The 27,342-nt window shown below is 44.1% G+C and overlaps 1 long non-coding RNA gene across 1 annotated transcript; it reads left to right on the top strand.

Moving 5' to 3' along the window:
* The first annotated feature begins 806 nt into the window (after positions 1–806).
* On the top strand, positions 807–27,342 carry LOC146360015 (uncharacterized). The gene is made up of 4 exons (XR_014787453.1): positions 807–951; positions 17,183–17,293; positions 19,537–20,051; positions 26,449–27,342. It is a non-coding gene; the product is annotated as an uncharacterized LOC146360015 (long non-coding RNA).

The raw sequence follows: 27,342 nt of genomic DNA on the forward strand, positions 1-27,342 counted from the left end.
ATCACTGGGGATCCCTGCCTCAGATCCCTGCTTTGGGGCTGTAGCTGCACACATGGTGGTTTGTGGGGTCTCCCCTTTAAAAATCATATGAAATAATGAGGATCCTTTTCTGATTGCATGGATCCTTGTTTTACTTTCTTCCCACGGTGTTTACTCAATGTGCTTACAGCCAATGTGTTTACTCAGAACTAAGCACTGCTGAGTTCAGTGGGATCTCGGAGAAACCTTGTGAAATTTACAGCTTAAGCCTGTGCATATCTACTCAAAAGTAAGTCCTACTGATTTCAATGAGAGTGACTCTCGGGTAAGTGTGTATTAGATTGAAGGCAAGAATGCTGTCAATGGGTGTTTTTCCTCTCTGCAGGCAACCTCCCAGCAAACAACATTTCTGGAATGCCCATGAAAGGATATGAAATTCCAGGAACTGCACCTTCTCGGCCACCTCTGCCAGGGAAACCCAGAGCAGAAGCAATATTGTCCAGTTTCATTCCAGAGAGGCTTCACTGGGTCCCACATGGACAGGCACAGGTGCGCACGCACACACACACACACAGGAAGACGTGCACACACACAGAAAATTGGGAAGACTGACAGCTAAAAATACAGCCAGCCATGTACGGATTCTGATCTCCATGTACGGATTCTGATCTTCATATCATGCAAAAAACAAAAACAAAAAATACGGCACACGGAAGGAGCAGTCCCTCCGAAGGATTGAAGTTTCCGAGAGTTAAGCTGGCAAGGGAAAAAAATCAATGGGGCCAGGTGCTGAAACAGTTAATGTTGAGGTCTGTAGAACAAGGAAGGAGGGGGAGAGGGCTGGGAATTGGGAGAACCAGTAAAAAGAAACAGTAAAAAGAAACAGCTCCCCATCCGCAATCTGCCCACTTCTACCACAACAGTATGAATCAAGGTTACGGTTTCAAGGAAGTACTGAAACGGGGAAACAGAGTGAGTGTGAATAATCACGTTTTAATGCGATTGAATTTCTACCGACTTCTTTGTGCTAGCGATCAAAATATAGATCGGCCCCTAGAGCCAAACTACACATTAATGCTAACTGCACAGCACGTAGCTCAGGTTTATCTTTTTATTTACTGTAGTGATTTGGATCAGGGCCATCGCACTCCAAGAGAGGAGGATTAAACTCCCCACCCCGCATTTGCATCCCTAAATCCCCCCTGGGGGTTAACAAAAGGAGGAAAAGTCTCAGTTGACACCAATGGAGATTTTTTCTTTTCTTTTGTTAATGAGATTTCAGGAAGCGGATGGGGGGGGGGGAGGTTTAATACTACTCTCCCGGAATGCAGTAAAGCTGAATTGAGGCCACACATGCATGTACACTAGAGTAAACAAAAAGTAAATAAAACCCTGAGCTACACACTCTGTGATTAATGTAGCATATAGTTTGGCTCAAAGTTACCTGAAAATAATTGCTACACTAAGGCTGCAATCCTAGACACACTAACCTGAGAGCAAATGCCATTGACCTCAATGGGAATTATTTCTAGGAACACACATTTAAGATTGTGCTCTTATTGTAGTTGTTCCCACAACTGATATCTGCAGAGAACAGTCTGAAGGTACCCAATATTGTTCTACTGTTGAAGCTAATCAATTTGGTCTGTGTAAATTGCTAGGTTAAGAGACTTTCTGGAAATAATATGTTAAGACACTCTGAGCTCTTTTAGAGAAAGAGAGGGGTATAAGTGGAATAAATAAATAAATAAATAAATAAGATTGGCTCAGTAAATAGCACAAGCAATGCTTGTTCACAAGAAGGGTATGGTCTTGTTTCACTTCTAGATTATTGACTGCTACACTTAGGGCACAATTGTATGCATGTTAAGACAGGAAAAAGTCTTACAACTCCCAGCATCCCCCAGCCAGCATGGGGGCTGGGTGGGGCATGCTGGGAGTTGTAGGACTTTTTTCTGCCTTAACATGCATAGGAGTGCATCCTTAAGATGCTTCTAGAAGATGAAGGGCTCCTAGTGCTATCAATCAAATGGCATTGTGCAACTGTTCCATCTTCCTTCTTGTTAAAATATTTTAGAAGGATGCAAGAAACAATGGGAAAACACGAGAGGGTTACAAATTGCACATAACGACACCTGGATCGTGCCTGAGGAAGAACAATTGCACAATAAAAGCATCATTGGGAAGCATCTTTAATCTTTGGCAAAACAATGTACTACACTTAGTGCAATCATAATCCCTTTTTTTTATGAATAATTATTTCAAGAGACATTTTGAAATGACTGTCATTCTGTCCATTGCCCCACACTGTTGTCATCCGAGGCTTTTTCTGTGTTGCTGCTGTTTTTAACTAATATGACCTCTCTGTTTACTTTTCCCAACCAAGTGCATATTCCTGCAGCTCAGGATAACTAGCACTTCATGCATCCCATGAAGTGGTCTTTAGTCCACCAAAGCTTATGCCATAATAAATGTGTTAGCCTTTAAAGGTGCCACAAAACACTTGTTTTTGCTGCAGCAGACTAACCCCTCTGGAAATTGTCTCAGCAGGAAATGGCTTTCTTCCACTTTCTGTCCCATATTAACAATATTCACAAGTGATGCATTCCAGACGAAGAGACATTCTTAGCATCACTTGTGAAAATCTTACAGTCCAGGGAGATTCCAGGGGGAAGCAATATCTGTTTTCTAGACAGAAAAGACAAATATTTATAAAAGCAAGCATAAAGTTCACCGTCAGTTACATAGACCAGATCTTTCTATACCTAGAAAACTAACTTGTTTATGGCCATAATCCTACACACATTTACTGAGGAGCAAGTAAAACTTAGAGTCCTAGAGCTGCCACCACTCACATGATTAATAATAACTCTTGCTTGACGCGAGAATCTGGGCTTATAGATTGTACCTATGGAAAAGGATAGGCCCCTTTCCAGAGCTTCCTTTACACTCATTATAAACCAGATTAGAATGTATGCCAAGTAGTCTTTTAGTATGGACTGATTTGACCTCCTTGCAGTCCAGGGGACTCGTAAGAGTCTTCTCCAGCACCACAGTTCGAAAGCATCAATTCTTCGGCGCTCAGCCTTCCTTATAGTCCAGCTCTCACAGCCATACATTACTACTGGGAAAACCATAGCTTTGATTAGACGGACCTTTGTCGGCAAGATGATGTCTCTGCTTCTTACTATGCTGTCTAGGTTGGCCATAGCTTTCCTCCCAAGGAGCAAGCGTCTTCTAATTTCATGGCTACTCATTGGAAGGACAGATACTGAAGCTGAAGCTCAAATATTTTGGCCACCTAATGCGAAGAGAAAACTCTCTGGAAAAGACCCTGATGCTGGGAAAGACTGAAGGCAAAAGGAGAAGGGGACGGCAGAGGATGAGATGGCTAGATAGCATCACCGATGCAATGAATATGAACTTGAGCACACTCCGGGAGAGAGCGCACGACAGGAAGGCCTGGCGTGCTATGGTCCATGGGGTCACGAAGAGTCGGACACGACTGAACGACTGAACAACAACAACAAGTAGTCTAAGTGTTAGTAAGACCAACCTTCAGGCTAGGCAAAAGAACTAAATCAACTCCAGTTTCCAAATTAGGGATGGCAGAGAATTCCACCATGGATCATGATGAGGCCGAATGCCAGTGGATTTGGCCCCTTGAAATCTGTGGCGGAATGGCCTGCCCCCCTGCCCCCCCCACGGATCCCCCCCGGGACGAGACTTACCTGGGGCGGATCTTCCGGGTGGTGGCTCTGGCGGCGGCAGCTGGTCTTCCAACCGGCTGCCACCGCCGCCATTTGCAGTTGGTTTTTTTTAAAAAAAAATTTGCAGTTTAAAAAAAAAAAAGGCGTACGCAAATGGTGGCGGCTGTAGCCGCCGCCATTTGCGTACGCCTTTTTTTTTTTTTTACCCAGACGTTTTAGGCTATGTAAAAAAAAAAAAAAGGCGTACGCAAATGGCGGCGGCTATGGCCACTGCCATTTGCGTTTCTTAGTTTGGGCCATCTTAGTCTACGTAAATATTTACGTAGACAAAGACGGTGAAAATAAGGGGAACACAAACAGCATCAGCTACGCTATTTGCGTTCCTTAGTTTACGTCTTAGTCTACGTAAATATTTACATAGACTAAGATGGCCCAAACTAAGGAACGCAAATGGCGGCGGCCTGGCCGCCACCATTTGCGTACGCGGTGGTTTTTTTTTTCTTCCCAGAGCCCTCCACGGCTAGAAATCTGGCTGCAGACGGCTCTGGCCTGGCTGGCTGCTCCGCGGAGCTGCCGCGGAGCACAGCCAGCCGCAGAGGATTCCAGGGGGGAGGAACGGATCGCCTCCCCCCCAGCGAGGATTCCGGGGGGAGGGACGGAACACCTCCCCCCCCCACCATAAACATAATCCGTGAAAGGTAAGTGACTTTCGTACATCCCTATTCCAAATGAGCATATTTATTCAAGAGCCAAGGAAAGAGAAGTTCAGAAAAGGTCAGCTGCTTTTACAATAAAATTAAGCATAGCTAGTTAGTTCTAACACTTTAATATCAAGAACATATATCCTAAGAACTACTCATCAAAGCAGCTTACAGGGATGTCTGTGCAGGGACGGGGGGATGAAGAGAAGACACACCTTGGACTTTGCAGTCTTGACTCTTTGTTACCTGATTGAAGACAAAGGAAGATTTCACCAAAAATGCATTTTTATGGGGAATGGGCAACTCCCAGAGACATATTGGAAATTCAAACTGATCAAATTATAGCCAGAAATGATCTGATCATGTGTCCTCCAGGTGATGCCTGCATGTACCTATTTAACATAAGACCAGGGCCAGATCTATGTGGAAACATATGCAGAAGCATTTCAGCTTTAATCCGGATTATTATGAAACCACCTTTGGTCTGTCAGCAGCACATGAAGCAAGAAAAGTGGAGTATACACCACCTAAAAACCTACTTTCACACGTCACACAAGAGCACTTTAAACCTCATTACTTTGAGGTTGGGCGGAGTCCTGCGAGTTGAAGTGAACATCATCAACTGCAGAGATGCTGCTCAATGAATGAGAGAGGCTTGTTCTCCGCCAAGTCCATGCTCCCACTATTGGCCACCCCCTCTCCTCTGGTTATTCTTTAGTTTTCAGTGTATTGCAGTAACGATACTGCAAAATACTGCTGCTGCAGGCTCCCTCTACTGGCCACCCCCTCTCCTTCCCTTCTGTGAATGAAACCGCCCTATTGTGAATAGGAAAAAGAGGCTACATAGCTAGTGCACTACTGTGAAGGCTTGAAATAGCGCAGCTCTGATTTTTTCAATGGGGTAAAGCAGGAAGTATGCTATTCTGAAGGCTTGAAACAGCTCTGATTCTCACAATGGGAAAAAGACGCTACAGATTCTCAGTGGGTAAATGCTTGTGAATGGGAAGTAGTGCCAGTGTCCAAAAAGAGGGAGTGGCCACACCCTTTGACCAGGTCACCTCCAGGTCACAGAAATAGGCACACCCAGGATTTAGTGTGGGGGACAGGGCACACTACAGTGGAACCACTCCAGAACCACATTTAAGAAAAACAACACACTAAAACGACTTTCTGAAAATGCACCTTTTCCAGAGGGAAGCTGTGGGGTGGCTGCGGATTGGTGACAGCATCATCTGTTATGAACAGCCCTGATGTGCTCTCCCTCCACATTAAATTGGCCATGTAGATTGGCTCTGAATCATGGCAGGGAGAGTCAAGACTTAAATAATGCAGATTTTTGGTGCCCAAAGATGCCTGTGCATATCTGGACATGCTCGCTGTTCAGACATATTTCTAGAAGGAAGTGGGGGTAAAGATTTGGTTAGTCACAGCAGGCATAATCACAGTCCTTGCATTTTTACTTGGAAGTAAGTCCCACTACGTTTAGTGATGCTGACTTGAAAGTCTGTATAGCAGCCTTTCCCAACCTGATGCTCTCCAGATGTTTTAGGTGTCAGGTCCCATCAGCCCCAGCCAGCATGGCCAACGGTCAGGAATTCTGGGAGTTGTAGACCAAAGCATCTGGAAGACAGCAGGTTGGGGAAGGGGGTAGCCTTAATGTGTCTTTGAGTTTCTATTGCACTGTTGATACTATATGTGGATGATGTTCATATAGGACAAAACACATAACTAGCTGTTTGGCACCACATTCTAGGCCCAAGCAGCTGCCAAATCCATCAGACAGGATCCTTTGAGTATTGGCTAAGAAGAGGTGTTAAAAAGTCCTCATTAAGTAATCAGAATAAAGAGATTTCAGCAATCCAGATACAGACAAATCCTTAAATCCAGCATAAGCATTCCAGGAGAGATGCTCAGAAGACTCTTCAGGCTGATGTTCAATAATAGCAGAACTGTTTTAGTCACTAAAACAGGCCAATGATCAATAACAGCAGAGCTGCTTAGTCTGGAATGCTTTTTAGAGGGGCGGGGGGCAAGGGGAGAAGCTTGTATGCTCACTGGTCTAAACATGAGTGTATGCGTTACTGGATGAATCCAAATGGGAAACATTCACTTCTTTTCCCTTGAACAATTTCTGCTTAGACTTTTTGCAGAGGGAGAGCTCATTAAGAAATACTTTAGCCACCAACAACAGCTAGTTTTGTTTTATTGGTGCCAAATGTGCATATAAATACTGGCTCAACTGAAATCGCATACACACAATTGTGCTTCCCTCATCATATACGTGCATGGAATTTTCTGCCAATGAAATATGTAAAAAACAAAATTGAGGTTACAACTGGAAAAACCCGACAGGTTGACAGCATTGATAGGCTTATACATTGTTTACCCTTGGAAAAGGAGGAGCAGATAGAATGACAGTGTAAGATTCTTACACAGACACACACTCATTGATCTGCCAAATTTGCATAGGCCAGATATATTGGAATAAATCCACTCTGGAGTGAACTGATTATCAGAGACCAGTCACTGCCTTTTCAACCCGTTCGGAGAACTGATTTTGCAGTTCCATGCAAGAGTCTGGAAGGACAGTACATTACTGCTTAGCAACAGAACAAAGTGAAATCTAGTCAGAGAAGAACTGTGTGGGGTGCTTCCAGATGAGGCTTTTGTCATGCGATCGCCCAGGCTTCGTCTTCAACTTGTAACCCTCCTGTGTTTTCCTACTGCATCTTCTGTCTTTTTTCTTTCCACAAAAATATCCATTAAGTGAGGAAAAGTTAGCTACACATTTTCTTTGGGCTGGTGGTGCTTGGAACCTTCTCTCTGGAAGCACCCATAGCAGAGGGACCTAGACAACAATTCCAGTGAGGAAAGGAGGAAGGAATGCATAACCTGAGTAAACCTTGCAGTCAGGGGATAAGAGCACAGGTCCTATTACGGCAGGGGTGTACAACCCATGGCCTGACCTGTGAAGGTGGTGAGACCGCACCCAATTTCCCCTGCAGCTCAGCCAGCACGAGGGCAAACAGATATTCTGGGGAGGGTTGTTGGGGATCCCCCAGAACGTGCTGGGTATTGCTGTGGGATGGGAGAGATGAATGTCTCTCTCAACCCCCTGGGACCTGATTGATGATTTGCCGCCACTACTAGCTGTAGCAAATCAACAATCTCAGTGGAGATTGTTGGGGAATGGGAGAGGCAAAAGCCTCTCCCAACCCCCAAGGGATCCCACTTCTGAGATTGCTCTTTTCCCACTGCTACTAGCTTTCCCTTTCAGAGGGTGTCTCTACACAAGTGATTTATTGCATGTTTGTGATTGGTCACTCATGGAATTTTGCAGGTCCTTTACATGATGCTGTCAACCTCCAGGACACCTCGCATTCATTTTCCCCTGTAATGCGCTTTCAAAAAGATTGGCGATAAACTAATAATAACAGTTAATGGCGCCATATTGGCAGTGTGTAATGCTGGCTTAGCATCGTGAGCCCTTAGGAAAAAAGAAAAAAGCTGTACCACGACCCCTGCCAATTGTGAGTCCAGTCTATGAGAAACTGTTGGAGAACTTCTCCTCCCCTTGGAGAAATTCGGTGAAATTGCCCCCCCCCCCAATTTCTCTGCCCACAAATACTCTGGAGAATTTTGAGAGGCCATTTGCACACAGCTCTAGAACCACTGAACAATTGCAGGAAAGGAGTGTGGCCATCTGGGGAACTCTGGGGGATTGAATTGGGACTCCAGCTTTAGCCCCCGGGGTCTGAGGTTCTGTACTCCTGCAACAGAGGGTTTCAGCAGGAACTTCACATTTAATTGCCCTCTTTCTAGCTTACCTTTCTCAGACAAGTGGAGCTTTGTGAGCCTGTGAGCCAAAGCTCGTGCTTTGTGTGAGCCAAGGGACACACAAAATGGAAGTGAAATATTGCTCTCTGGTGACAACTATGTATTCAAAAGTTCAGTTTAATTCTTACTTTTCTGCTGAGATAATATACTCTGGTTTTTCTTTGGAAATTATGATGGTTCTTTATACTGGGTAAGACATTATGTTAACACATTATAAAAATTATTATGAATGATGATAGCATGAGAACTATTGTAGTTTCTGAGGAGTCTATTTTCACAGCAACCTAGCTGACAAAAAAATTAAAGTGTTTTCAGTATGGAAGTATTGTTTCTTCAGTACTCGTATAGCTCTTTCTCCCTTCCACTGCCACATTTACATGAGAAAGAAAAAGAACCTCTCAAGTCACACAGAAATTCTATTTAATTTTCTAGAGAAAATAAAACACATCCCAGATACCAATTCTCTCTTATTGTTTAAAAGTAGTGACATGTCAATTGTAACCTGAATGAAAACACTGAAATGGGATTCCTTTCCATTAAAACAAAATTCTAAGCACACTTTAAGGCATAGAGGTATGTAAAATAAGATTTTCCATAAACCCAAACTTGGGCAAGTTTCAAAATATGGATTTTGAGATGTGGATTGTAACATGAACATATCAACATACAGCAATTCAGGTGAAAATATTTCTTGAGTGTTTAGCAAATTATATTAAAGCACATTAATATATCTCTATTCATCATCAAGAAGTGCCAGATTATTATACAAGTATCCTGTCTTGACAGAAATTGACCCCAAATATCTGTGGGAGCACCTCCTCCCACATCAACCTGCCCATGCATTAACATCAGAAAAGGCCATTCTCTGTACTTCCTCCATAAGAGAAGTTCATTTAACATCTACAAATGAGACAGCCTTCTCTGTGGTGGCACCTTGGAATGCCGCCCCCGGGGAATCTGCCTGGCACCAATGCTGTACTCTTTTTGGCACCAAGTGAAAACATTTTTTTTTTTATTTGCACAATCATTTAAAAAAAACTTTCAAACATTTTGATACCTGTAGATTTAAGTTTGAATCTTTTTAGCTGATGGAAATATTTTTATGCCTCTATTTGTTGATGTTTAGATTTTAGATTATAATACAATAAAAACATTGTATAGTATTGTTTTTTGGCCAGTTTATGTACATCACTCTGAAATCTTTTGGAGCATGAAGGTGCAGTTTATACATTTTTCAAATAAATAAGCAGTACAAATGAAGGAACCCTGCAACTTGTGAGAAAGCAAATTATGCAGGACAGCAGTGTGGAGGTAGGGGGAAATGGGTGAGATGCTCCTTACAAGGTTTCAGCTCACTAGCTCTGGGGGCCGAGATTACACAGCTGCTGTTGTTTCTCCAGGACTAGAGGGTGAATGGGAGGGAGGAATTAAACTCTCCCCCTCCCCAAATGCCAAAGTGCCTGTTACGTTCCACCTCTCACAAGTAATTGGATGTAGGAGGCTTAAATCTTGGCCGTAGGAGGGTCTGGCTTTACCACTAGGCAGAGTGAAGTAGCTCCTCAGGCAGCTGATTTTGGGTGTCATGAAAGGAAAGCAAGTTGTTTGTTAGTTAATTATTACTGTTGTCTTTTTACTACCAGGGAGGGATGAGAATTGCTGAATTTTCTGCTTCACATGCTAATCTAACTTTATCAGCCTTGAGTTCTATGCATCTTGACTGGTGGGGAAGGCAGCAAAACAAGTTTGGGCCAGTCTAGCTTGAACTCATGAAGGAGGTCTTGGACTAAAATGTTTATTATTTTAGTCAAACACAGACAGAAAGTTTCCTTTTTACCACAATTATTAGCCAATTCACAAGAACTGTAAGTATAAAGACCTGTTTTATTTATACATTGGTCCCCACTCCTCAGAAGAAGTATACTGTTTGCAACCCTGCTGCTTATCTGGAACACACAATATTTGTTGTGGGAGCAGAAAATTACTTGTGACATTCCTCATGGGGAGACAGTAGTCAGCATGTAGCCCCTCTCACTATGGCAGACATCCAGTTCCTTGGATTTCCAAATGCCCAGTGCTTGAGTTATGGGGAAAGGGAAGGGGGCCCTGAATGAAATCCACAATCCCCAGCCCCTGACTCCCCTCAATTTAGCCAAATCATGGCGCCCCTGTAGACCTCTAAAAACTAAGGGAGTTCTGGTGTTCTGGTCACTGCACCTAAAAAAGGATATTGTAGAGTTGGAAAAAGTGCAGAAAAGGGCAGCTAAAATGATCAAGGGTCTGGAACAACTGCCCTATGAGGAAAGGTTACAGTATCTGAGACGGTTCAGCTTAGAAAAAAGATGAATAAGGGGGAACATGATAGGGGTGTACACAGTAGTGTAGTGGCAAATTCAGAAGTGCAGGGTCCCTTCGTGACAGTCACAGCCATGTCCCCTCACAGTCACACCCCTTCTAAGATTGTACAACCTTGTAAGATATACAGCCTTCAACTGGGACCCAAAAACAGTGCAGCTGAGAGTAAGGCAGTGGTATTTCAACTGGATGTCTGAGAAAAAATGCAGGGGTGTTAATCTTTAACACAAGTAAATAATGGTGGCAGCGAGCGCCCCCCCGCCTCTGCTGCCATGCACAGGCATGGAGCAGGGATGGGCAGAGAAGCCAAGAGCTGAGGAGGAGAATGGTGAGGGGGGCCAAGAGGAGGCTGCAGAGCTCCCTCAGGCTCTCTCTCTGGCTCGCTCCCTGTGTCTGGCCAGCTCTGTGTAGTAGACAAGAGGCAGCCGCCTGCACTCCCTCTGCTCCCTCCGCCTTCCCTAGCAGACTGCGACCCGGCTGGGGGCTGGCTTCAAAAAAAGTGCCAGAGCGAAGCCCTGGCGCAACCTGCCACCACTACACCGCTGGGTGTACAAAATGATGCATGTTGTGGAGAAAGTGGATAGGGAGACATTTTTCTCCCTCTCTCATAATACTAAAATCCAATAGGGTCGTCCCATGAAGCTGATTGGGGGGAGCTTCAGGACAGATAAAAGGAAGCACTTCTTCACACAGCGCATAGTTAAACTAGTGCTGCGCTGAAAATTTCTCCCACATTTTTTCCAACCATTCTCATTCAATTTGATAGAAGATAAATTGCTTTTGAAAAGAAATTCAACGGTGAAGAAATTTTGGAGAAATTCTCATGGGCTGGGTTTGGGTTTCTTGGGCTTACCTTACTTAGGAGGTGGCTGAAGAGTGAGCCCAAGTGTCCTGTGTTTCATTGTACAATCATCCATCTGGCAGCCTGTAGCCTCCTCAGCTTCCTACTACACTTCAATTAAAGCCCAGTGGAGGGTACTATGAGGTAATTCCTCCCACAGGATTTTTCAGATCAGGATGTGCAGGCAGCCTGGGAGGCTAGCTGTGATTAGGTAAGCTTGAAAACACCACAAAAATACATTATAAAACATCCTGAATGAGGCAGAACAATGGAAGCCTCTTTTGTGGCGGGGAGAAAACTTTCAGGAAACTGGAGGACAGATTTTGGCAGAGCACTCCGCCTCATCCCTGGAGCTAGACACAACACTGTCCCCACCAGCATTGCAGTGGATGCAAACTGGGGACCGGCCTGCCAAGACAGTTGATGCTGTTGTAGCACGAAACCTCCCAAATCCCTTACAAAAGAAGAGAAAGAAGCTGTGCTACAAGCCCTGCCAATGGGGAGCCCTACCTGGGAGAAACTGTTGAGAATTTCTCCTCCCCCTGGAGAAATTTGTTGAAATTATCTCCCAAATTTCTCTCCCCACAAGTAAGGTAGAGAATTTCAAGAGGCCGCTTACACACAGCTCTAAGTTAAATTATGGAGTTCACTCCCACAAGATATAGTGATGGCCACCAATTTGGATGGCTTTAAAAGGGGACTGGATAAATTCATGGAGGATGAGGCTATCAATGGCTACTAGTCCTGATGGCTATATGTAACCTACAACATCAGTTGCTGAAGAACACAAGTGGGAGGGCACCATTGCACTCATAATCTACATGTGTGGGTTTCATACAGGCAGCTGGTTGGCCGCTGTGTGAACCGAACGCTGGAATAAATGGACTTTTGGTCTGATCCAGCAGGACTCTTTTGTGAGCCATCACAAGGGGTCAAGAGGCTGGTCCTTCTGTAAACTGACCACTACAAATGGCCATGACAGGGGAGTAATACTGAACTTAACTGGGTGGTCAGAGACTACTGATGACTGCCTCCCTTCTACCTTTAGGTGACTGACTCACACTAATTTTCTAAATTGCTCCTATGGGGTTTCTGGTCATCAGAATCTATACACTATAAAACAGTTCCTTAAAGAAAGGAGACATTTGTCATCCCATTTATTCATACAGCTACAGCAGACACATCTTCACCTGTGGTATTAGAATCTACGTTTCTATTGGGCCAGTTGCTAGGCTTCCTCTAAAGCTAAAGCTGCCTTCCCCCAACCCCGTGCCCTCCAGTTGTGTTGAACTACAACTCCCAGAATCCCCCAACCAGTCTAGCAACTGGTCCCCTATTACGTTAAGCATATTGCTAAGGGCTTCACCACACCAGGCTTTTTATCCCACAACTTACCAGGGCTTCTGTTTCCGGATTCTTTGCAGGATTAAGATCGGTTCCTTACACAAGCTGGCATGGGCTGGGAGAGTGGGGGGGCTGTCTTTCTCAGCAAGTTCTATGTGTTTTATTTTACAGTCCTAGATGGCACTGTGGTTATAGCACAATTCCATCATTACACATTGCTGATATATCTGATTAACACTCCTTATCAGGTTATCTCCAATCTTTTAAAAAGTGGAATAAAGGTCAGAAACTGTAGGAGACGCCCTAGAGGTTGATGAAGTCATGTAAAGGACCCACAAACTTCTGTGAGTGACTAATCATGAGCGTACAATAAAAGCCTCATGTAGAAATGCTCTAAGGAACCAAATGCAGTCTTTCCAGTGCAAGCAGTACTTTTACTGTTACGCCTTTTCTATTGTTATTCCAGGACCTCATCCTTCATTTGCTACAATATCATGTTCTTCTAGGAATGTCACTCTGTGACACCAGCTCCCCTTTTAGCTGAACAATCTCCCCCTTTCACTGATCAGTGCAAATCTCTCTCTCTCCCTCTCTCTCTTGCTTTGATTCTTTCAGTGTCAGCAGCACTGTTTTCGACCCTTTGAAATAGATAGTTTTTAATTCCCAAATGGCAGCAGCCACTGCCACTCACCATGGGGCTAGTAGGCATTTGATCACATATGGTACCCCCAGGTTCCATTATCAGGGCCAAGTTGCATCCTGTCTGTTTTTCAGCTGAATCATCTGCTTTCATTGAAAAGATTAAAGGATGGAAGTAGCCCGTGATTCTCAGTTCTCACAAAATGGATTTCCTCCCCTACCCCTTTTTAGAGCATCTTATGTGGCCTTAGAACTTTCATGAAATCGGAGCATTGGTAGCAGAAGAAAGCATTCTACAGGAAAGCTGTGTCCAGTTTTGATCATCATGTTTTAAGAACAATATAGATGCATTGAAAGAATTCAGACTGAAACTCCAAAGAGAATGAAAGATTTGAACTCATGATATACATGAAAAGAAAGGCTGCAATTAAGTGTGTACAGCAGAGAGAAAATAAAGCCTAGATTAGGCAAGGCCATGACAGCAATTTTCAGATATCTAAAACGATGCTACAGAAAGCAAGCAGGTATCTGTTTGCTGAGGGGGGCTGGGAGTTGTAGGAATTTTTTTCTGTCTAAGCATGCATAGGATTGTGCCCTAAATGAATCTGGGGAAATAAGTAAGCACATTCTACTAACCCAAGTTTGCTTGCAAAAATAAAAATTTATAATGTGCTCTTGGTAACTGATTCCAGTCTAGAAGCAGAAGTCACATTTTATAGCACAATCACCAATGGCAGTCCCACAGAGCATATTTCAATAATCTAGCTTTAAAGTGATGAAGGCTGAATGATGGTCAGTAGGGCTGACCTTAACAAAATGGTCACAGCCTTCTCACCCAGTACAGTACAGCACTCCTGGCTGCAGCAGAGGGAGATGTGTGACAACAGGATCCAGTCCATTGGCATGACTATGACAGCAGATACTATTTGACTCCTACCATTCCTGAACTTTTTCCATTCAAGAGGGTCATTCTAAGAACCATGTAACTTTGAGAACTGGCACCCATGTTTGTTTCCCTCTTCCCTCCACGTCTCTTTTTCCTTTTGTATTGTGTTATTTAGATTGTAAACCTGCAGGCAGGAACTGTGTTGTTTTTCATCTGTGTACAGCGCTTAGAAAATTTTAGATACTGTGCAAGTTATAACGAATAGTATCAACATTGTAACCTGAGCTTCCAGGCACAGTGGTGATCAATAAACAATCCAAGGCTACTGTCAAGGTTCCCCTTATGACCTGGACCCCCTGAGCAAGTCCTTCAAGATCTCTTGCCTCCTTAAGAGTCCCACTTTCCTTTTTTAAAACTTCCCCTTCCCAATAATCTGGGGTTTAGGGTGTAGACGTGGGGTGACTGACACACCAGACAGTTGGGGTTTAACCACAACAGTTTACTGGTAAATTTGAAGCAAGCAAATCACCACTAAAGGTATTTACACAATAGAGTTGAGTGATACAAAAGGCATTAAAAGAAAATAAAGGTTGAAAACACAAGCTCCTTTACCCTAGCTGTACTTAGACTCCTCTAGGCTGCTTCTTCCTGCTCCCTCTTCAGGCGATAGTCTCCCCAACTCTGCTCTTATTGGCTGTCTCACACTCTTTATATTCCCTCCTCCCTCAAAACCGAAAGTACAGTTTCAAACCTGAAGATATAAAACTTAACTGGGGAAATGAAACTACTCCTTTGAGGGATACCCCCTCCCAACAGATCTCCAGGGGGGTGTCTCCACCAGTGATTTACTCCAAGCGGGCATATGTTGAGGTTGTTAGGGATACATGACATTGTAGTCATCCAGCAGCCACCCCGGAGCGTATCACAGAAAAAACGGATTTCCTGAGACTGCTTAAAGTCCAAGTCTTTTCCTCAAGTTGGGTTCTTGGTGGTATAGTTGTTCTGTGCCCCAACCCCCTGCATTTACCTCGGGTATGCTAGCCCTGCCCAGGGGTGTGCCCTTCACTGTGATCCCAGTCAAGGGGTGTTTCCTGTCCCTGTGTTTCCCAGCACAAACCAATTAGTGTCTACACAGAAGTAACTCCCATTGTGCTCAATGAGGCTTGTCCCCTGAATGCCCACATCAGAATTTACAGAAATCCCCCTCAATTAAAATGGCACTGTTTAAAGCACAAATTCCCTAAATGCTCTAAAGCGCGATCTCAAGGCTCTGATTCTCTGTTGTTTGGTTTATTGCCTTAGGAAGTAACTACTTCATACCTTCATTATAGAGATCCTGCACAGCATCGGGTTAGAAAGCGGGCTGGTTTCCCATCCCTATGTGTGTGTGTCCCCCCTTTCCCAGCACAAGCATATGTGTGTCTAGTTGGAAGTAACTCCCATTGTGCTCAGTAGGGCTAGGAGAAAGGGGGGGAAGGTGGGAAAGCCTCTCCTACTGGTTGAGCAGCCCCCGCCAGTCAGATGACGTTCACCCCACCCTCCACCCCCACCAGGAAGTATGTTCTGTGAAGTGATTTTTACTGGTGTGGAGAACCTGCTCATGGAGCCTTGCATGGACCAAAGCGCAGCAAACCTGATTCCGTTTAAAAAATCCGGTACTCCTCTATTTCCTTCTCCTTCCATTGTTGTGGAAACATCCCCCAGTCCTCTAAGCCTGACTTTCCCCCCCTTTCCCTCTGTTGGCCTCAAACCTTCACAGCTACACAACAATGAAGGCTGAGCATAATCTATAATAGGCATCACTTATTCCTACAGGTCACAATCATGATATAGCCACACAACTGAGTAAGCATAAAGACTTTAGAAACTGGGTTGGATAAAAACGGAGATGTAGAATGGTACCTCATGAGCAAAATAATGACTCCTAGGAACACCAAGCCTTCATATGATCTTGCTCAGAAGCCTCACATGTTTTGCAGGTGATATAATCTGCTGATACAACCAAGAGAGATTGTAAAGTATTTTAAATATGTTTAAATCATAAGCGCCAAGAGGCTCTAATATTTACTGCAATTAGTTAAATAAACAGATTTACTGCTTAAAAGCAAAACATGCAATTAACGTAAAAGTTTAATGGGTTGGCAGTGTTAAGATATATTATTAAATGAATCCGGAAAAATATAAGCATACTGAATGACATTATTTGGTTTTGAATGAGAAAAAAACATGTGATGTTAAATGTGTGAATACATTATTTTTTATTATTATAAATAATAAATTATTCCCCCTCTTTAATAATAGCAGTCATGGAAGAAAGAGCAAGATTAAGGCTATGGAACAAGGGAAGGAGGGGCTAAACTCCCTCCATCCCTGCGGTGGTCTACTGAAGATTATGCTTCCCCCTCCCCAACCTCACCCCCAAGGCTGCTATTAGCCCTGGAAGGGTAGTTTCCATGGGCACCATAGTCCCAATCCTTCTCACCTCTTTTTCCTGAAGACGCTGTTGTTAGAGGGGGAAAACCAGACATGTTAAATGCAGTCACAAATTTAACATCACATCTGTTTTGGCCCCAAGACTCTATAAAATTGGAAGTAGCCGGAAGACCATCTAATAGTCCATTCCTTGCCTAAAACCACAATCCAGTATATACATTCCTAGGAATAAACTCCAATGAACAGAGAGAGACTTACATCTGATTTAACATACACAGGATTGCTGTGTAAAACAGGTTCATTCAGTCATCAACCCCCACCACATTAAGAGATTAACACACACAATCCAGGCCCATATGTGTCACTGATAGAACTGCAACACTGAAAGATGCCTAGATTTACCTAAAAATAAGCCCCAGATGTACATCACACATTCATGTTCATAATTTTATGACTGCAGGACTGAGTGGTGACTTGCATGTCTGAATGAACCATTGCATTTCAAACACCATGGATCTTCACTTCAACATAGTGCTTTTCAAAAGGAGTCAGTTCATGCATTCAGCAAGCAGTGAGTATATTCATTACTTTTGACTATTGGTATCCCACTCTTCAGCCCAAGTGCTCTCAAAGCAGCTTTCTCTCAAAGATCTAAAATAATAAAAACAAACAGTAAAAAAAAATTAAAAGAGTAAAGTGGCATATAACAAAATTTAAAGCAGAGCCAGTGTCACATAGATTAAGACACAAACCTAAAATGGCAATGAGTCTCATGGCACTTTAAAGACTAACAAATTTTAGTTCTTAGTCTAACAACTAGACTGGGGTTGCACGTCATGATAAGCCACGGTGGTTTATAAGCTACTCACAGTAGCTTATAAACCACCATGGCTTATCATGTCATCCCTGAGTGATTTTCCCCTGCCAGGGTGGCTTATTAAGCCAGAATAAGCCACTTTGATAAGCCATGGTCTGCAGTGAGGTTTATTTAAACCACCATGGCTTATCGTGTCGTCTGGTGCTCCACAGTGGCTTAAAGAGTGGTTTAAAGGTCCCCTACGGAGTTGCTTACAAGATGTCAGGAACGCCTTGGCGGCCTCTCTCAGTAGATTCCAATAGCCAACTCAAGACACAGACGAAAGGGAATTCTTTTCAAAGCTTTAATCCCATTACAGCTTAATGACTCTTTCAGGTGCTAATCACCAGCAGCTAAAGCAAGGAACAGCAGCGTGGACTAAGCTTCAGGCAGGCAGTTGATCCCCGTTTGAAAGAGAGACACTTGAAGATCCAGAACTTATGGGCTAGGGAGAGATCCTCCCTCTTTCCCTTGGGTCCAGGGGAGGCAGCCGTTGCTTGCGTGCCAAACGGGCGCTACGCCTCCTTTCCGCGCTGTCCATCACTCGTTGCTCTTTGCGTCTGCGTCAAGCATCTAAGAAGCCCCCTTCCCACACTCCCTCACTACCCGGGTCACTAACTATCTCTGGAATGCCAGCAGGAGGAATCTCTGCCAGGTGCTGAACCTGTGAGGGATGAGCTGACTCCACTCCCACGGATGGCTGTTCCTCTTCAGAATCGGAACTGCTCTGGGGCTCTCTGCGCTCAATTTCCACCCTGACACAAGAGCACTCAAAACCACTACCACTGCTCTGCTCCAGCCAGCAGATCTGTTTTTGAGATCTGCCTAGCAGCCAGGTACAGATAGCCAATGACAAAAGCTCTAAACTGCCCCTGAAATACTGAAATAGCGCAACAGCACTAATGCGACATAGTGTGAAGTAAAAAGAGCTGCTCTATATAGCTCCAATTGCCCTATCTTCCAATCACGCAACATAGCACAAATTAAAAAGAGAGCTGCTTTATATAGTGCCAGTCACCCTCTCTACCACGATACCATGACATAGCGCAAAGTAAAAATAAGGAGCTGTCAAAAGTGTGCTACTGCCAATGGGGGAAACAAAAGGGATGCGGGGAGGAAAGGGGATGCAGGGTTTTGATGGAGCATCAGGTGCCTCTCTACTAGGGGAAGCTGTGTGTGAAGTTTTGTCCTGCAAACTTTTAAGGGTTTTTAGACACCACCGCCTTTTTGGTGCAAATAGGGTTTACATTCCTTTTGGCAGCTCACAGAAAGAAACTGCGGAACAAGGGTGGGGAGTAGCATCCAGCACAAAGGAAGCTGGGATACCATCGTGGCCGAGCAGGAGGACTGTAGAGGAAGGAGGGGCGAGAATGGAGAAAATAGGCTACGCACAGTAGCTTATTTGTCTGATCATGTGGGGTATACAGTAGCTTATAAACCACTATGGCTTAAAGTAACATGTGAATCCACCCATGGTGTAAAGACTAACAAATGTTGATCTGTAAGGTGCCACAAGATTCTGTTGTTTTAGGTTTGTGTTTTGCTATGTGTGACAATAGCATTGCTTTAAATTTTGTATATAATGGACTATATTGATCCTGTGAGGTAACAAGGACCAATAAAGTTTATAGTTTCTATATTTATGTTGTCAAGTTGTTCTCTTCAGATGAAAGCAGTGGGAAATTATGTGTTCCCCTTGACAGAGGGGATGCCCCTTCTGACACCTTCCTAGTGGCCTTTATTTATTTTTACTCCATAGCCAACATTCTAGTTTTATGCTTCAAATATGAGTGTGTTTACATTCATACATATACTCTACATATAGAATGGAAATGGAATGACAGACAAATCAAGAGGATTCACCTGCCAGAGGTTTTTTAAAAAGCAATTTTATGTTTTTTGTTTGCTTGCTGCTGCTGCCTCCTTTTCCTTGACTTTATTTCATGTACCTTAAAAAGAAAGATCCCAGTAGCAACGGATGGCTGTGAGAGCTGGACTACAAGGAAGGCTGAGCGCTGAAGAATTGATGCTTTCGAACTGTGGTGCTGGAGAAGACTCTTACGAGTCCCCTGGACTGCAAGGAGGTCAAATCAGTCCATCCTAAAGGAAATCAACCCTGACTGCTCATTGGAAGGACAGATACTGAAGCTGAAGCTCAAATATTTTGGCCACCTAAAGAGAAAACTCCCTGGAAAAGACCCTGATGCTGGGAAAGATTGAAGGCAAAAGGAGAAGGGGACGGCAGAGGATGAGATGGCTAGATAGCATCACCGATGCAATGAATATGGACTTGAGCACACTCCGGGAGAGAGTGGAGGACAGGAAGGCCTGGCGTGCTATGGTCCATGGGGTCACAAAGAGTCAGACATGACTTAACAACTGAACAACAACAACAAAAAAGGAAGACACCAGTGTCCTCCTAACAGGCCTACCTACCTTTTCCCTGGATTCTTTGGTGTAGGATCTACAAAAAGTAAGTCACATCTTACACCTGTCATATGTTCTGTGCTCAGAGGAGAACAAACTGTTCAGGTCTGGCAAGCACAACTGCACAGCAAAATAGCAGCTTCTATGCCAAAAGCGCCTAACAACAGGGCACGAGATACATTATCCACTGTCATTTGCTTTCTTTATAGAACTACAGCTTTAGAAGGCATTGTCATTTTAATCAGATATTTTCTGTTCTTTATGTAAAGGTGATAACAGAGCAAGGTAACACATAGCTTTATTCTCTCATCGATTCCTGTTTCCCTTTGTTTCAGGAATGTTGAATACCTTTCAGATTGATGGCTGAAATTTCATTTCGGGGAAGCTCTCAGGGGCTTAATTCCAGTATGTGTGTGTGTGTGTGCATGTGCTTGGGAGGGGGGGGGAATTGGACAGAAGGGGTGAGGGCAAAGGGGATGGGGCCAGCAATTTAAAAACAGCCTATTTTAACTTAAGGACGCAATCCTATGCATGTTTAAGCAAAAAAAGGTCCCAGCATGTCTCAGCAAAAGGAGTGGTGCCAACAATTCACACACACCCCAGCATATGTTAGCTTAAGGATGCAATCCTATGCATGTTTAGGCAAAAAATAGGTCCTACAACTCTCAGTATGGCTGGCTGGGACATGCTGAGAGTTGTAGGACTTTTTTCTCTATAAACATGCATAGGGTTGCACATTAAAGCCCTTGCTGCCAGGAACTTAGGAAAGGCACTCAGCCTTTTGGAATGGAGAAAAATGTGCAAAAGCTGGGAAATCCCCACATGACTGGCAGTTGGTGGAAAGAGGAAGGGGACATGGCCATGTGGGGAACCACAGAGGATCAGATTTGACCCAAGGGCCTGAGGTTCAACACCCCTGCTTTATATCCTATGAAAATTGCCATATGGATATTCACAGTTAAACAATCTTTACAAAGGTGCCTGTCAAGTTTGAAGTATATATATTATAGCAACTGACTGGGCCAAATTAAGGTCACTGCTCTCACTCCACAGAACGTAGGGCATCTCTACACCAGCCTAAAATCATGCATTTAAAATGGGGCTTTCTGCTTTTGTTTTAAATGCAGGATCACAACAAAACCCTTTTTCATGTGCTTCCTTTTCCTTCACCCCCTTCCCCCTCCTTCTCCCTGTATCTGAGTCATCCTTTATCTTTCATTGATCTCGCTCCTCTTCTTCCCGCTTTTACTCTTTTCATGGAGGAAACTGAAGTGGAACACAATGGGGTAATTTGATAGCTCATTATCTGCGATCTATTTAAAAACGGAACAAAGGGCATTTAGTACAGGAGACGCCTTGAATGATCACAGCGTCATGTAAAGAGCCCGCAAACTTCCGTGAAGGAGCAATCTCAATCACAGGATAAAAGCTCAGTGTGAAGGAGCCTGTAGACTCTCCTTTTATATTATTTCCTTTTTGCCTATGGATCCCAGGGGTGGAGTACTTATGCCCCAATGGATTCTACTTTCAGGTCATAACACAGCAGACAGAGGTAGCCTCCTTTTTATTAGGAACAACCCAATGGAAACATTCATTTCTGATAACAGAGTAGCTTACACAGACTTCTACATACTTCAGCATAAACATGCAGAGATAGAACAAAAAAGATGCACATCCAGTGGGACTAAACCACAACAGGCCAGAGTCAGAGGAGGAAATAGATTCTCCCACTACAGGCCCCTTACAGGTACATTCAGTATACCACATTCCCCTTCTTTACTCTCATGTGTCCACTTAACACAGGAAGGGCAACCATGTTTGGTCTCAGGGCCAGATTACCTCCTTCCCAGACCAAGCAAGTGGGCACGAAGACATCCAGGGAACAGGGCCCCACCCCAAAGCCCTCCCCTCCCATCATGTCATTTGCCCTGCCCTGCCCACTTTCCCATTTTTATTTTTTATTTGTTTGTTAAATCTCCATATAGAGAGAGGCACAGAGCACTGTGCCCCACTCTGCATGCACAGCTGGCTCTTGCAAGTCCTGGCCAAATTGGGCTTCTCATTCCCATGTCCATTGGGACACAAGTGGTGCCGGAAGGGACTTGGTCAGGGCTTGCAGGGAAATCCCCATGTTATCAACTGAGTTCACACAGCATGCTAACCCACACTCAGTGGTTGAGCATGGGTTGTTGTTGAACTGTGGGTTGTTTATTGACCCGTGGGTTAGCATGTTGTCTGAACCCAGGACATTTTCTGCAGGGTGGGTTATTTTTCTCAAACAAGCCACCTTGAGAATCCAAGGTTTGTTGTTCGGTTGTTCAGGGTGGTTAACAAGCCACACTGCACAAGGCACCCTGCAGAAAATTTCCTGGGGTTCAGACAACACGTAGTTCAACAACCACCCACACTCAATGACTAGGTGTACGTTAGCGTGTTGTGCAAATCCAAGCAGTGCTTAAAAACAGAACACAGTGGGCTTAGGCCCTGATCCAGTGGAAAATCTCCTGCATTCAGACAACATGCTAGCCCACAGTTCAACAACATCCCATGCTCAACCACTAAATATGGGTTACCATGTTTTGTGAATAGCCCCATCTTTTATCTCTGGTCAGAGGTAGTAAAGGGATCCCCCCTTTGCACTACTCAAACTCTGATTGGGATGGTGAGCAGTGCAAAGGAAAAATCTCTTTTTATCTCCAATTGGAGATAACATGGGGCTTTCTCTCTCCCAGGGGCAGGGCCTGTAGAAGGTGCTCAACCCTCCACAGGCTTGATTGGGCTTTGCCGCAAGCCAGAGGTGGTCCTGCCCTGACTTAACAGTATCAAAAGCTTAATAACAACAGTAACAGCTTGGAACATCATGGAACTATGGAGTTAGAAGTTACCAGCACTTGGCTTTTCATTGAGGCTTTTCATTCACCTCCACTGCTAACCCTCCAGGCAAATTGGGAAAGGTTGATGTGGCCTTTAAATCTAACAGGCAACTTCACCACCACACAACTGCTCTTGGCGTATGGCAAGCTACACTGGCTGAAATGGCTTCTTCTATGTACCTATTAAAGGCGCACGGAGCACTGTCCCCTTTTGCATTGGGCTACTCTATCTGGCATGCCCTTACCCAAGTTTCATGGCTTTATATTGCTGTTTATGCTGCTTATGCACTGCTCTAATGTTTTATGATGTATTTTTTGTTGTAACGATATTAAATATTTTTTGTATGTACTATGGCAACTTAAGGCGCAATCCTACGCATATTTGCACAGAGAAAAGGCCTACAACTCCCAGCCTGTCCCAGCCAGTTGCAGGCCTTTTCTCTGTCTAAACATGCATAGGATTGCACCCTTAAACATTGTGACTCCAATACAGAGAGAGTGGCTTAGAGAGCAATGCTAAGGGATTGGCACACTAATTGTTGCGAACTGCTAAGAGAGCTTCCACTCTTGGGTGGTATAGAAATGTATTAAATAAATAATAAATACAGACAGACAGACAGACATTCTGTCCTATGCTGTGCCAGCCAGAGTGGGGGGAGCAGCAGAGGCTTCCATAGCCTCCCATTCTCCATTTTCTTATTTAGAGCTAAAAGGCCTCTGAGCCTATCCAGCTCACTGACTCACCCAGGGACAGAAGATGGAGAGCCTTCTGAATCAAGTAGATCTACATCTCTCTGTCTCCCTTCTCTCCTCACCCACCAGAATACCCCATTTTGTCCTGCTTTGACTGTAGCAAATTCTAACTGCAATGAAGTCAAGAAACCTTCAAGCCTACAGCTGGCAATCAAATGGGGTTCAGGCTACAACAGAGGTGGTCTAAATCCAGGCAGAAGTCAGAACACAAGCAGGCAGCCAGGCAAGAGGATCAGGCAATAGCAGGAGCAGTCACAATAACAAGCAAGAGGTCAAACACCATAAACCAGTTAGGTACTTTACACAACCCAGAAGCAGGGTCATTGGGCAGTCCAAAAGGTCAGAAAAAAGAGCATCAATCACAGGGCACAATTCAGAAAGCACAGCAGAGGCAGGATAGACCAAATTGTTCTACTACTGGCTGGGCTTCTAGTGAAGGCTTTTAAGCCCAAAGCTAGCTGGATCCCACCCAGTACTCACCAGGTCCAGAGTCCTACTCTTGAGAAGTCACTTGCTCCTGAGGAGACCTTTTCTGGAGCCAAGCACTTCTTCGCACAGGAGCCCTACTAGCCTGTCACTTGAGGTGATGATACTCCTGGGGATCAGGGGGTTGCTCAGCCTCTGTCTCAGAGTCAGAGTCCTTTTCTTCTGGAAGGGATCGCTCTGTAACTGTTGCAGAAATCAGAGTCAGAGAGACCACGGAGTGAAGGAAAAAAGAGTTCTTCTTTATTAACGCGCGGGCTTTATGGCTGGAATAACTTCCAAAGTGCCAAAAAGCCCTGAAGTACATCAGCAAATTATTTTTATAGACATTGTGACACATAGGAAAAGCTCCTCCGCCCCCTTCCGTGTGGGTTTGCAGTATTCAGCATTTCCTCTTCTAGCACAATTGTTTATAGCACAGGAAATGGGTTATAGGGCATGATAAGCAGAGAACATGATAAACCACTCTGACCTTAGCCTTGTTGACAAGATAAGAAATTCCTGCGCGTCTTGTCAGCTTACAAAAACATATTCAAGAGAGAAAGAGCTAGCAAGGACATGAGGCATGAGGCTACTTAGTCTGACCCTCTACATTGCTACTACATAACCACCTCCCCTGGGGGTCAGGCTTTTGTGGGTCTGGTGGCAGTCCCTGGTCTGGGGTGCCTTGGGCTTCCGTGGCCTCTAGCTCTTCCTCTGAGGAGGACTCCTCCAGTTGGGGCATGACACCTTTTCACGCTCCCCGAAGAGAAACAAACATGGTACTTTCTTACTTTCTGGGAGGGAGAAGTGGGTGAGTGGGTGGGAAAACCTGCCCTAGGACTTCCCCTCCCGAGGTCATAGCAATGTCTACAGCCTCTGGAGGGGAAGTCCGCTATGTTCTAGGGTCCCTGGGGTTGCTCTCCCAGGAACCATAGGATTGCTCTGTTAGTCCCCTTAAAATCAATATGAGTTAAATCATATTGCCATATAATGAGAAGCAGGATGTTTGGAAAGTCTTCCAAATTCATTTTTCCTGGAAGATGATACCAGCTAGGAGGATCATGTTTGAGATTCAGAACCTTCAGAAGCCTGTGAGAACAGGGCTGGGGTGTGGATGCTGATTTTTATCATCTTCTTTATATTCATGCTGGGGCTCTGAACTTTGTTGGTGCAGATTGTTAAGGAGGGAGGGAGAGTCATTTCCCCAAAGAACCAAAGCTTTGGCTCCATGTCATATGGGTCCCAAGAATGGTGAGCATCTCTAATTTTGAGGACAAGCCCACATGAAGAATATGCACGGGGAGGCCAGGGCAGGCATAAAATAACAGGCCCAACGAGAGAGTGCATGGTGTGGTGTACAGCTAACAGTCATTTTGCAGTTTCCATAGAAACGATGAAGAGTTTTAGAAACAACTTGGCTATGAAAGTTGACAAATCCATGAAGCATTGACTGCCAAAGCCCTACAGCTTTTCTTCACGAGTCATTTATTGTGCACTCATGATTCCTTACTCATGGTTGTTTATGGGTTCTTTAGATGATGACATGATCTTCCCTTCTATTTTTTAAGATCACTTTCCGGGGGGGTGGGTGCAGGGGGGTTAGAGCAGGGAAAATGTGGTATTATTTCTGAAAGTGAAAGAAAAGGTATTTTCCTACATGTGTAATTGCACTATTCTGCTATAGCTCAGCACCACCTAGAGGTTATGTAGCAGAAAACAGAAAAGGAAAAACTCTTTCTGTAGAGCTCTGATCTCAATTCTGCTATGAAACCCAAAGTAGATATAGCGAGTAACAGCCTTGTGTAGAAAATCTCCTGGTGGTGTTAACTACATTTGACTCTCTTGTTTTAATTTGAGATGAACTAATGTAATACAAACTGTCAGTTAAGATCTCCTAAATTGAGAAATCAAAAGGCTTTAAACCAGGTGTGACCAACCTTTTTGGATCCATGGGCACATTTGGGAATTTGAGACCATGCTCTGGGCACCACCACAAAATGTCTAATCAGTGGATCACCACTTTGGTGTCTATCTGTCACATCCATGGATCTTAGGCTGTGTCGAATTCAGCAAAAACTTTTGTTTTGTGACTATTGAAAACTGTAATGTCTCTTTAATTGTCTAATTCGGCTCATTGCTGGTGGTGCAATACAGCTAATGCGTCTTTTAAACATATGTTTTGGCAATGTCCAGTAGTTGCTTCTTTTGGAGAAGAGGTTATTACACAGATAAATTTTGTACTGGAACAGTCTTTAATATTCACTAATGTACTCACACTTTTAAATTATTTACCTGCTCCATCTAAATTAACAAATAGTCAGCTTACATTGATTCTCTGCACCCTTTTGACAGCTAAAAGACTGAGATTCCAGCGCTGGAATGATAAATACTCACCTCTTATAATGCAGTGGATTGAGGACCTTACAACGCTTTCAATGTTTGAATGGGTGGCATATAGATGCCACCCTCAAATGGATACTTATTTTGATATTTGGTCCACTTTTGTTGAAAAAAAGGTGTACGCAACCAGTCGTGTCCGACTCTAGGGTGCGGTGCTCATCGCCGTTTCTAAGCCGAAGAGCCAGCGCTGTCCGAAGACGCTTCCGTGGTCATGTGGCCGGCATGACTGAACACCGAGGCGCACGGAACGCTGTTACCTTTCCCGCTGAGGCGGTACCTATTTATCTACTTGCAATTTCTTGCTTTCGAACTGCTAGGTTGGCAGAAGCTGGGACTGAAGACGGGAGCTCACTCCGTCACGCAGCACTCGGGTCTCGAACTGCTGACCTGCCGACCTTCCAGTCTGCAGTTCAGCGTCTTAACCACCAAGCCACTTTTGTTGAAACCCATGTATAATTGCTAGACAGTTGCATGCATTTCATACAAATCCATGTATGTATATCTAAAAAATGGAAAAAAATAATCTTAAATTTTTTGGAAAAAAATTGGGCCCCTGTAGCATGAGGCAGCGCGGATGAGAAGGGTGGTCGGTTTTCTGAGAATTGACCTCGGAGCCCAGGCTGTGAGGTCCCAGAAATGAGCATATCCTATCTGTCTAGGGACAGTGACTAGCAGCTACAGGATTGCTCTCTTAATTACTTGTATTGTATTATATATTTTAACTGTTTTAAAATGGCATTTTAGTTTTTTAACTGGTTGTAATCTGCCCAGAGTACATTAGTTATTGGGAGGATTTAAAATGTACTAAATAAATAAATAAATAAATAAAACAGTATCCAAGCCCTT

This window comes from Heloderma suspectum, chromosome 1 (assembly GCF_057233095.1).
Source record: "Heloderma suspectum isolate Gila_16-S chromosome 1, 16-S_ref, whole genome shotgun sequence".
In the NCBI taxonomy this organism is placed as follows: Eukaryota; Metazoa; Chordata; class Lepidosauria; order Squamata; family Helodermatidae; genus Heloderma; species Heloderma suspectum.